The sequence below is a fragment of the Hemicordylus capensis genome, chromosome 10 (assembly GCF_027244095.1).
Source record: "Hemicordylus capensis ecotype Gifberg chromosome 10, rHemCap1.1.pri, whole genome shotgun sequence".
In the NCBI taxonomy this organism is placed as follows: domain Eukaryota; kingdom Metazoa; phylum Chordata; class Lepidosauria; order Squamata; family Cordylidae; genus Hemicordylus; species Hemicordylus capensis.
Window position 1 is genome coordinate 19,722,434 of NC_069666.1, and position 12,573 is coordinate 19,735,006.

The window sequence follows — 12,573 nt, forward strand, 5'->3', positions numbered from 1 at the left end:
AGGGATTCCAGAGTGAATAGGGATGTCATATACCAGTCCAGGGGAGAAAAAACACCTGTAGCTCAGGATTGGCACCAATAAGCGACAAGACAGAAAGTGTGGGGAGGCGGGAGGCGAGGGTGTTATGCAATGGATTATCAATCTTGATTCAACAACCCTTTCTAAATCTTGCCTTACATGAGTTGAGCTCAACGTCCTTCCTCCAAGGCAAAAATTGTAAGGCAAATGCCCTTTCCAGAACATGTGTCCCATCTCAAAAATGCTTTGCCTCTTTGTAAGGAGGTCATTATCCATCTAAAAGTAGACTTTCGGAAGTAAAATGGACTCAGACTTCAGGTTGCCCATTTGTAACAGGTGTTGGCTCCTAAGAGAACGTCATTAAGGAAGAGGTCTTTGGGGAGAGACAGATTTTGATGTGAAAGATACTAAGGCTGTTCACACAACTGTAGGTTTGGGAGCTGTGTGCACTCCCAATTTTCGGTCGTGTGGGCAGGGGCGCACCTAGGTAATTTTCACGACCGGAGTGAAAATTCCACCCCCGCCATGAGCCCCACGCCCGCTGTGAGCCCCCTTGAAACCTACTTTTGGGGCCCTCCTACCGTGGTGAACCTACATGGTTTTTTTTAAACTTCGGCCGCCATGCGACCGAGGTGGGGCTGCCAGAGGGGTGGCTGGACCGAAGTGGCTGTTGCTAACTGTGAGGCACACCTGTGCAGTTGAGAGAGATTGTCGCAAGCCTGTGACGCCATGGGCTTGCGACGATTGATCTCAACTGTGTAGGTGCACCTTGCAGTTAGTAACAGCCACTGGGTCGAACAGACAGACCCAGAGGTTGCTCCCACCACTGTCGCCGGGGAGGGGAGGTCTGCTCGGCTCACCCCCTGGCAGTCACGGGGGCAGGGTAGCTGCAGGAGGCCCCCCCCACCATTTGGAGGCCCCTCAGACCTAGGAGGCCACGGACCAGGGCCTCAACATCCGGGAGTTAGAGTACCTCTTCGTGGGGGAGCAAACAATAAGGGAAGAGGAGGAGGGAGAAGTGATCATGTGGGAGACAGGATCTGGGGAGGGCAGCTTTTGCTCCTACCTTGGTAAAATGCTGGGTATGAAAGCTGGATAGGATGGCGCTGTCCTACCCATTTCCTGTCTCCCACACAACCACTTCTCCCTCCTCCAACCCAGTAGTTTGCTCCCACACAACCAGAAATTGGGAGCACACAACAGCTCTCAAAGCTGGGTAGGATACTTGTCCTACCCAGTTTTTGGTTGTCTGAACAGCCACTCTCTCTGGGAAGGGTATTAGCACAGGGGATCCCAACCTGTAGTAGTCTAGAAGATGTTTCTGAACTACCACTTCCATCACCCCCAGCTACAAAGTAGTGTGGCTGGGGGGTGATGGGAGTTGTAGTTCAGCAACATCTGGACTAGCACAGGTTAGGAACATCTGTATTAGCAATTTGGGTCTCGGAGGAAGAACTCTGAGCTCCAAATGCTTAAGAGACGATTTAGAAATGATCAAATACAGATCAATAATCAGTCTCATGCCCTGCCCCCGTCATATCCCAGTCCCTCGAATTGGGGCAGCCTATTTTGCATATCATTCATTCATTCATTCATTCATTCATTCATTCATTTAATTTAACACATGTATATACCACCCAAAACTTGCATCTCTGGTTAGTTTACAATTAAAATCGTTGAAACATTAAAATCATTAACATTAAAATCCTTTAAAACCCAACATTAAAAGTATTAAAACTATAAATCTAATCAAAAGCCTGGGTGAATAAATATGTCTTCAGTGCCTTTTTAAAAGTTGCCAGAGATGGGGAGGCTCTTATTTCAATAGGGAGTGCATTCCAAAACCCAGGGTGCATTCCAAAACCCAGGGGCTGCAATGGAGAAGGCCCGTCCCTGAGGAGCGCCAGATGAGCTGGTGGCAACCACAGACGAACCTCTCCAGACGATCTTAACGGGCGAAGAGGTTCATGGCAAAGAAGACAGTCTCTTAAATACCCAGGGCCCAAGCTGTTTAGGGCTGTATAGGTAATAACCAAAACCTTGTATTTTGCCCGGAAACATATCGGCAGCCAGTGTAACTCCTTCAATACAGGAGTAATATGGTCTCTCCAAGATGACCCAGAGACCAACCTGGCTGTCACATTCTGGGCCAACTGCAGTTTCTGGACTACATACAAAGGGAGCCCCACATAGAGTCCATTGCAACAGTATTATGCAAATTATTTGCTGATCATGCAAACCAAGCAATGGACTGTGGAAGGATTGAGTATCCCCCCTCGCCACCGGATGCATTTCAACTCCAATTTGTCCCTTCCTAATGCAAGGACCCAGAGTTTTGAGCTTTTCTTCACACAAAGTCATTAAGGAGGAACAAGGAAGTATCCTAAGAAAATAGCTATAATTATTTATTTATTGAAACTTCTTATATACCGCCTACTCCAAAGCCTCTAGGCAGTGAACAACAGAAGTACCAACAACAATCAATTTAAAAAAATAAATAAAAAGGTGGGTCTTAAGAAGGGCTTAAAAAGCAGCCAGGGAGGGGGCTGCATGAATCTGGCGGGTAAGAGTGTTCCAAAGAAGATGGACAGCCACAGAGAAGGCCCTCCTATGGGCCCAGGCAGTGCAGGCACCACACACTACACCAGGGCCCGGGACACTAAGGAGGGCGAGCTGAGAAGACCTCACAGGTTGGGATACAACTGTCCGAGAGAGGCGATTCAGGACTTATACAGGTGCTAAGCCCAGAAGGCTTTTGTATCTCTCTCTATATATATATCTGTATCAATATATCTATATCTAGAATCCTTCTGGAATAGGGGTTCTTAATCTTTTCGCACCTATAGGAACATAGGAAGCTGTCTTATACGGAGTCAGACCATTGCTCCATCTAGCTCAGTATTGTCTACACAGACTGGCAGCAGCTTCTCCATGGTTGCAGATATTCTGTCAGTCCGATCTTAGAGATGCCAGGGAGGGAACTTGGAACCTTCTGAGTGCAAGCATGCAGATGCACTTCCCAGAGTGGCCCCATCCCCTAAGGGGAATATCTTCCAGCACTTACACATGTAGTCTCCCATTCAAATGCAAACCAGGGCAGACCCTGCTTAGCAAAGAGGAGAATCATGCTTGTTACCGCAAGACCAGCTCTCCTCCTGCGGACCCTGCCAGATCCAAAAGTATTACCCCTGGGCTGCACCCCATTTACATAAAATGTTTTCATAAGGATGCAGTAAAAATTAGAGAAAATAATCAGTGCTTAGGACAGTTATTTTCAAGGACTTTATTCTGACTCAGAATATCTATATATACACGCGCACACACACACAAACACAATGTGGGAAGCTGCCTGATCAGAGGTCCCTGCCATACAATTGAATTGAGCTGGTTTGTAAAGGAACTGAATACATCTCGATAAAGATTAAAATCAAAACACATTGGGAACAACCCTCAGCCGTGATCTTCTTCAGTCAGGCTTCCTTGTGCTATTCAACCCACACTGCAAAGCTGGAAGAATGGACTAAGAAAAACAAGTGTGGGTTAGGGATAACACAATAAGTGAAGTTAGGGTCTAGGTGTCTTGTGAAGAAATCACACCACTGCTCCGTAAGGTGAAGACCTCAGTCTAGATCCACTTAACCCAAAGGCTACCCACACCATTTCTGGTTTGCGTGGGCTGGCTATCCCTCTTCCCTTTTACTCATGTGTAAGCTATATATGCATGCCACCTAACAGCACAGCGGGGAAATGGTTTGCCTAGCGAGCAAGAGGTTGGCGGTTCGAATCCCCGCTGGTATGTTTCCCAGACTATGGGAAACACCTGTATCTGGCAGAAGCGATATAGGGAGATGCTGAAAGGCATCATCTCAAACTGCGCGGGAGGAGGCAATGGTCAACCCCTCCTGTATTCTACCTAAGACAACCCCAGGACTCTGTGGTTGCCAGGAGTCAACACTGACCGATGGCACAACTTTACTTTAAGCTATATGCTCAATCTGCACTCGCCAGAAAGGATCAACCAACCACATACCCAGCCAACCACAAGAGGGCAGGATACATCCTTCTTTCGGTATTCACCTGAAAGACTCAGGGCACGTCCCTAAAATATTGTCTGTCTGATTCATTTTCTAAGTGAGGGAGGAAAGGCGGAGAGATGGTGCGGATGGCTGCTAACACAGAGAACGGTGGTAGAATGAAGATCTAAGCCCGGGACTCCCCTGTACAGAAAATGAGCTGTCCAATGCATTGGATTGGTGATTCAGACTCGTACTTCTATCTCAGAACTTCTGATGAAAGGTAAAGTAAAGAGTGCCGTTGAGTCGGTGTCGACTCCTGGCAGCCACAGAGCCCCATGCTTGTCTTTGGTAGAATACAGGAGGGGTTGACCATTGCCGTCTCCCAGGGGGATTCGAACCAGCAACCTCTGGTTTGCTAGTCAAGTCATTTCCCTGCTGTGCCATTAGGTGGCTGTTCTGAAAGGTACAGGGAAGTAAACAACTCAAGGGAGAGATGAGGAGATCTGGTAAGCAGGGTCCACCCCGGTTGCATATGAATGGGAGACCAGAAGTAAGCTATTCCCCTCAGGGGATGGAACCACTCTGGGAAGAGCAGAAGGTTCCAAGTTCCCTCCCTGACTTCTCCAAGATAGGGCTGAGAGAGATTCCTGCCTGCAACCTTGGAGAAGCTGCTGCCAGTTTGTGAAGACAATACTGAGCGAGATAGACCAATGGTCTGACTCAGTATATGGCAGCTTCCTAGGTGCCTATGAGACCGCAAAACTGAGAGCTAGGCAAAGAGATATTCTCAAACTGGGGGTGCGCTTGTGTTTAGCAAGAGGAGAGCAGCTTCCCCCATTCATCCTAGAATAGCATCCCTCTCAGAGGCTGCTGTGGCTGCTCCCTTTGTGTTCCTTCTTTCCTGTGAACCCCTTAGGGGCAGGCAACCCTCTTCAGGCTTAAGCCTGTGGCACACCACTTGGGAATCACCGCTGCTAACTGGACTAAGAGGCACCTTTTAAAGAGGCGAGTCCTATATTTAGCAGAAGGATAGCAACTGTCCCTACTCAGCCCAGCATCCCTCCCAAAGGCTGTTCCTAGGGTCTCTCTCTCCCTTGTGCATGATTTGAGATTATAAATTCCTTTGGGAACAGGGAGCCATTTCCTTATTCTTGCTTTGCTTTATGGACTGTCTGCTCTGCATATACAGAACACGTCTTAAGCTGGCATTTCCAATCAGCCCGCATTGCTGTGGACTTCTAAGGAAGTGCTGGTGGTTTGGCACAATGGCGCAAGTGTGCACACTGGCACTTCTTTAGATGCCTGCAGCAGCATGGGCCAATCAGAATTGCCAATCAGAAATGCTTAAGTCTACACATGCCAGCCAATAATAATAATAATGATAACAACAACAACAAAAACAACAACTAGCTGGGCGGGGCGCAGAGCATCTGTGCCTCCGCCATCCTGCTTCTCCCCCCCAATGCCCGGCCTACTTCTTTCCCACCCTTGTGCTTTCTGGCTGGCCGACACCTCCTCCCACCCGCCCGCCAATTCCCTGCAGCCAGCCCGGCCCGCCACTGCCTCCTGCTCCCGGCGGCTGGCCTGCCGCCGCCTCCTGCTCCTCCTCCCGGCGGTTGGGCCAGGCCGGCCAGCTACAGCCTCCTGTTCCTGGCGGCCAGTCAGCTGGCCTGGCCTGCCACCGCCATTGTCTCCCCGTCGCTATCCCCCAGACAGCTGCTCTCTCGAGAGCTGCCACACATGGGATTAGTGACTGGTACGCTTAGGAGAAATAAATATATAGATGATGGTGATAAATAATAATAATAATAACAACAACAACAACAATAATAACAACTACTACTACTACTACTACTACTACTACTACTACTACTACTACTGCTGAGTCAGACCATTGGTCCAAGTAGCTCAGTATTGTCTACACAGACTCCATTGGCACAACTATGGTAGGGATGTGCAAGTCGATTCAAATTTGAATCAATTCGACTTAAATCTGGGTGAGTCGACCCTTTACAAGGGCAATTCAATTCAAATTCAAATCAAATTTTTCTATTCGCTTCTAATTCAATTTGAGAGCCCTTTGGCATCTTTTAAAACCATTCAGCCCCCCTGATTGGTTAGAAAGGCACCCAAACAGGGTCAAATCCATAAGAATTTGATTCAAAATTGAATCTTTGGACCAGAATTTTTGGTCCAATGAATTTTTGTAATTTGATTCGAATGCAAAACAAATTGGAAAATTCGTTCGTGCACATCTCTAAGCTATGGCCACTCCTCCCCTCCCAGAACTGTCTCATACACTGGCAACAATTCCTGTATTTGCACAGAGTAATCTCTGCTGGACAAGCCTGATGGAGGACTAAGTGTTTTCCTGGTCCTTAATGGCCTGGAATTGCGTGCCAGCCTTGGGAATGCAACATCCATCAGAACGTGAGACCAAAGGGAGACAATTAGAACCAGGGACTATTGGGATCTGGACACAGAGGCAGGCTGAGCTGTGAGTTTTCGCTGGAATTAGTTGGCCTGGAAGCAGTGGCTGGTGGAGACTGCAGGGGTCCCGGATCTTGCCTTCTGGCATTCTAATACAAGACCAGCAATTTTGCTGCCTGCTCAAGAAGACAATTTACATCCAACTTGCTTTGCTTATATACGTATAAATAAAGCAGACCTTACAAAGGCACATAAGTCTCATGTGCTGAACAATCCCCACTCTGGTGCTGCCTCCTGGATCTCACATTGCTCAGGAAAGCAGGGGACACTGAACATTAATCTAGGTAAAGCTAATTTGAGTGTGGGTGTGGTAGACAGATTGCCTGGACAGGGAAGATCTTAGCTCTTTAACTCAAGGAATTTCAGCCTTGGGTCCTGGGGTGTCAACCTTGGGTCTCCCGTTGCTGTTAGGTAAAGCCAGGGGTGCAACTAATGGTAGGGCAGGCAGGGCATGCGCCCTGGGCGCCACTTGGTAGGGGGCGCCAAAAAGTGCCATTAAAAATTATTATTATTATTTTAAAAAACTATTTAATGGCAGCGCCAGCGCAACAGCAGTCCGCCCTTTGCGCAAAGGAGCGTGTGGTGCCCCCCCTCCCCATGAGCGGTCCCGGCGGGCCCCCCCCCCCATTGCCTGGCTCCGGCTGGCTGCTGGGTGCCGCGGGGTCCTTGACTTGCTGCGGCAGATGTAACACAGAGCCGCGGCGGATGTAACACAGAGCCCGATGCTGAGGCCTGCCGTTCGGCCCGGTGTCGCTTCTGAACTGCAAGGAGCGCCTGCGCGCCTTGCAGTTCAGAAGCGACGCCGGGCCGAATGGCAGGCCTCGGCATCAGGCTCTGTGTTACATCCGCCGCGGCACCGCCGCGGGCGCCTAAAGTTTTTTTGTCCCTCTGCCTGCTGCCGTGTGTCCTCCGACTCCTCCGAAGCAAGGGATGGCTGTGGGCGGCGCCGGGCCGAACAGCAGGCCTCGGCGTCTGTGTTACATCTGCCGCGACAAGTCAAGGACCTTGCTTGCCGCTTGCTCACCCCCGCTCCTGCCCCATCTCAATTGGTTAGCGACGCCGGGCCACACGGCAGACCTCGGCATTGCTCTGGTGGTGGCCGCCACTATGGGGACGAGTCCGGACTCCGCTTGCTCCCCCGCCGCCCACAGCCATCCCCTCGCCTCAGAGGACACACATTTGTGGTATTTATTATTATTTTTATTACATTATTATTACTATTATTTTATTTTATACTACTACTATTTTATTACTATAAAATACTACCGCCCTATCCATCTATCCATCCAAAGGCTCTGGGCGCTTGGGGGGTGGGTGGAGGGGGGGCACAATTTCAGTCTTTGCCCTGGGCGCCGTTTGCCCTAGTTACGCCTCTGGGTAAAGCTAAAGACCAGGGCTGACCCAAGGGTTATTGACACCCTAGGCAAAGTTTGATTTTGGCACACACACCCCAGCCAAGAAGCTCAGAGACCTGGCTTGAGCTGTGCAGGCTGCTTATTTGTAAGATCGAATGATCAGCCCATGTGGATGGCCAGCGAATGACTAGCCTGTGCTGGTCTGAGGATACGGTGGGAGAGAGTTCCCAGTCTATTGTGGGGGCAACACCAGAGATGAAAAGGTGCTGCTGTTAATTTGGAGATCCAGATGGCCACCATTTTAATTTTATTTTTATTTTTTTGGAAATGGATGCTGAGGCAGGCAATTCATATTCCAGAAAGGGAGTGCAGCTGATGAGAGTAGCTGTTTATTGGGGGCCAAGGTGCAATGATCACTGTGGCTTTTGGGGTGCAGAATGTGGAGGCCTTTTGTGGGGCAGAATGCAGGATTGCATCTTACATTTCCACATGGCAGTGCAGTGCTTCAGGGAGAAAGAGTAATTGGCAGTGCTATATTCTGACACTATTTATGCGGCCCCCAAGAAGTGGTGCCCTAGGAGACTGCCTCGGTCTGCCTAGAGTATGCGCCGGCCCTGTGTGGCACTGCAGATCCTATCATCCCCAGTCACATCCCCAGGCCATGGCGATTGTGGCTGGGGAGGTGGGGATGGTGATCAGCGCCAACATCCTCAGCCACAATGGCCACAGGCTGGGGAGGATGAGATCTGTAGTCCAACACAGGGCTGGCCCATCCACTAGGCAGACCTAGGCAGTCACCTAGGACACCAGTTAGGAACATAGGGAGCTGCCTTCTACTGAGTCAGACCATTGGTCCAAGTCGCTCAGTATTGTCTACACAGACTGGCAGCGGCTTCTCCAAGGCTGCAGGGAAGGAGTCTCTCTCAGCCCTGGCTTGGAGATACTGGGGAGGGAACTTGGAACCTTTTGCATGCAAGCTCCACGGTGCTCTTCCCAGAGCAGCCCCACCCACTCAGGGGAATATCTTACAGCAAACAGCACTCACATGTAGTCTCCCATTCAAATGCAAACCAGGGTGGACCTGCTTAGCAAAGGGGACAATTCATGCTTGCTACCACAAGACCAGCTCTCCTCTCCTATAACAAGCTCTCCTCAAAGTTCCGAGGTTTAGTCCAACAAACTCAGGAGACCCATGATTGAGACCGCCTGCTTTCACGGATTTCCCCCCAAACCCAAAGGCAGAAGGCAGGCCATGCCATTTCCCCATCCTCCTGGCTACTCACGGTTGAGGAGAAGGGTCGGTAGTACAAGGTCATCTCCTGTTTCCGAGGGGCTCAGTTCTGCACAGGTCATTCCACCAGCACAGAAAAACTGGCAGCACCCAGAGACTGGAAGTTGCTTCAGCCCTCCCCCAAGCTGGGCAGAGATCAAGTTGACAAGCCGGCGTGTGTTGCCAGGTGCCTGTCACTCCAAACAGCACCCTGCGGAGGCCTGTGCAAACCTCAGAGCCGCAAAGCAAACAGGTGCCTACCCACCTCTTCTCTGGGACAAGCCCCAAGGCATTCTGGCTTGCGTCCAACCCACCCACCGTCCAGAATGACAACTGGGGGTGGAAGAGGAGGCCAGGCCAGCTTTAAACTTACAGAGATACCTGCGGCATGGGGAGAAACCAGGGGACTCTTGTGGGTAGGGCCGCTCGGCTATTCTCAGGCACGGCCTTCTCTCTCGGCGCATCGGCAGCTCCCCCTGCTAGTGGCTGCTGTTGCTACAACACAGGTCCTCTTAGCAACCAGGAGCACTTCTGAATGCCAATTTGAAGCATGCTCAGTGCTGTTTGCCGTGCAGGATGTGGCTGCCCGAATATACGATGCATGTAGAAATCTGTGCTTTTCTGACACCAAAGGCCCCTGTCAGACTCCCAGGGGACAGGGTGGGGCCCTAGCCCTTGTTGGACTCCAGAATGACTGGGTCAGCACCAAAAGAAGGTCAGCCTCAGGAACAGCCAGGGGAGGAGGTTAGTTTGTCACCCGAATCGTCCTCCCGGCTTGCTGCATTCAGCCGGTTCCCTCTCCTGGAGAACTCCCAACTCACATACTCAGAAGCAGCCCCTCATAATCAGCTGTCTTTAAATACCCCCGTGCAGAGCTGATCGGCTTCAAGCCGACTTCCAGCCCCACCCCCTTCCTGACCTGGCTTCCCGTTTCCTGCCACACCCAACCTAGCTGTCTCCCTGGAGCTGTTTCCTGCCGCTCTCCCTGCCTTGCCCTCCCAACCCCACCGGAACCCAACCAGCCTGGACCCTTCTCCTCCCTACTGCCCCCTGAAGGGAACGAAGGCCCCACAAGGGGGATACCATGCCCTCCTCCGGACTCCACAGGGTCACCCAAGCAACCAGGTAACAGGGCATCCCGACAGCCCCCAAATCCATGCCAGAAGCGAGATACCAGTAGTAGAACTGAGATACCAGAAGTGAGATGATTAAAACACCTGGTTTTGCTGTGTTGAATGCACTACTCCACTTCTAAGCCCTCAGCCACAGGCTGAGGCATACACGAGTATCCTCTGCCCCTCACTTTTAGTCCGGGTCGACTTGACTAGCAAGCCAGAGGTTCCCGGTCTGAATCCCCGCTGGTAAGTTTCCCAGACTATGGGAAACACCTATATCGGGCAGCAGCAATATAAGAAGATGCGGAAAGACATCATCTCATACTGTGTGGGAGATGCCAATGGCCAACCTCTCCTGTATACTACCAAAGACAACCACAGGGCTCTATGGTCACCAGGAGTCGACAACGACATCTTGCTGCGGCTTACTAACTAGCTTGCACAGCAGTAAGAAGCAGAATGGCTTCTTGCTTAGCTCAAGTGAGGAAAGAGGCCAAGCTACTTCTTACCGCTGAGTTAGCCAGCTGGCAAGAGGCGGGGGGCGATGGTGGCAAAAGCAGGGGCAGGCAGGGCAAGGGGAGGGGTGAGCAACAGTTATGGGGCCCTCGGCAGCCGCTCTTCTGGGGGCGACCATGTATGTCCCGTGTTCTTGGAATATGCCCACTCATTTAGAATTACACCCCTGCTCCATGCAGTGTCCCTGAATGCATACCTTTGCTTTCTTCAAAGAATCAAAGGGTGACTATTCCCTTCTATGAAAGAAACAAAAGGGGTACCTTTGCAGACACTTAGGGCAAAGACAGAAATCTCCCCAGACCCCAGGACCAGGTCTCGGTGGACAGGAACTTCACTGAGGTTCCACCCTGTCTCTGATCCAATTCCGATGATACGTTTAAACACATGATGAGTATATCTGTGGTTTTTCTTACCCACTTGGAAACCAAATTTAGACTAACAGACCAATGTGGGTAGAGTGACTGATGCTATCCTGAGCTCTGTTGTGTTTACAATTCACGCTCAGTGGTTAAAGGGCGGGGGCAGCACTTAGAAACCTGGACGATCATCTAATCATATGATAGGGACTAACGCACATTTTAAATCCTAAATTATATCTCATCTTTAAATTCGGGGTTTTCCATTTGGATGATCACTTGTACACAGGTAGAGGAATCTAAATGCACAGTGAAAATATTGTCTATAGGCTGCTGCACTGCACACAGTGCACAAAGATGCACCGTGCCATAAAGTTGCATAAAGATGCACTCGGAATGGGTCCATTCTGACAGGGTCCATTCCGAGTACATCTTTATGCATAAAGGTCCATTCCGAGTGTCTCTGCAGTCCACTGGCTCCTCCTCTATTATAACAAAGGGCATTTGGCTAGTACGGGAGAAATATCAGCCAAATTCATGACAACATTGCATGCTGCTGGATTTTTCTTAGGGCATGGGAGCTTTATTCCAGCTGCGTAAGAAACCCGTCATATTAACCGGGGATGTTTGTATTGGGAAGTGCCATAGAAACCTGTGCTTCCTTCTGTGACTTTTCTTGTCAACAGTGGCTGAAAGACAAAGTTGCAGCTACCAATTGATCCGTTCCTCTTATACCTTATCACTGGCCATGAATTTTTCATCAAAAGGCTCATGTCCTTTAGGAAAGCTGCAATTTACCACCACATCAATAATACAGCAGGCTGCGGAGTCCTATCTGGAGCAGGGAAATGGGCAGTTTGCAGACCAGAAGCCAGCGATGAGAAGCTGCTGCTCTGTTGTTGGGTTTTGAGATTAATTTACTGCATTTGGAATGGAATGGTCATAAAATCTGGGGGAAGGGGCTTAGTCCCACAAGAGTCAAACACAGCCAGCAATTTCCATATGCACTGTGCATGGCGCATGTATGGTGATGGAGGGCATCATATTGATCAGTTGCACACTGAGGGCTAAATGACGTTATTTTAAAAGCATGTCCTTGGCCCTCACATGCCTGTTTTTTTGTTGCCCAGATAGGAACCAGGATGCCCACTTGATACAGACTGGACTGTGGAAGGGAGGAAGGGTAAATCCCCCTTTCTCCTGCACCAGAGGGGGAAGGCCTGAACAGGCCTAAGAGCTGGCTGAGCAGCTGGTTAGGGCGGTAAGGAGGCCAGCGGGGGGAGGGGGAACCCCCACGGACCTCCCCACCACCACCTAGGGGAAGTACCCCGGAGGGGGTAAGTGATTAAAAAAATCGTGAACCCCCAGTGGGGTTTGGTCTGAAGTTGGATCAAACAGGTGGTTCAACCCCCAACGGTCAAACCAAACCAGTTCGAT

The 12,573-nt window shown here is 50.3% G+C and overlaps 1 protein-coding gene across 5 annotated transcripts in view; it reads right to left on the minus strand.

The window, feature by feature from the left end:
* The window catches only part of CCDC33 (coiled-coil domain containing 33), a 243,129-nt gene that overhangs the window by 34,061 nt on the left and 196,495 nt on the right, over positions 1 to 12,573 (minus strand). The gene's annotated exons all lie outside the window — the stretch shown is intronic.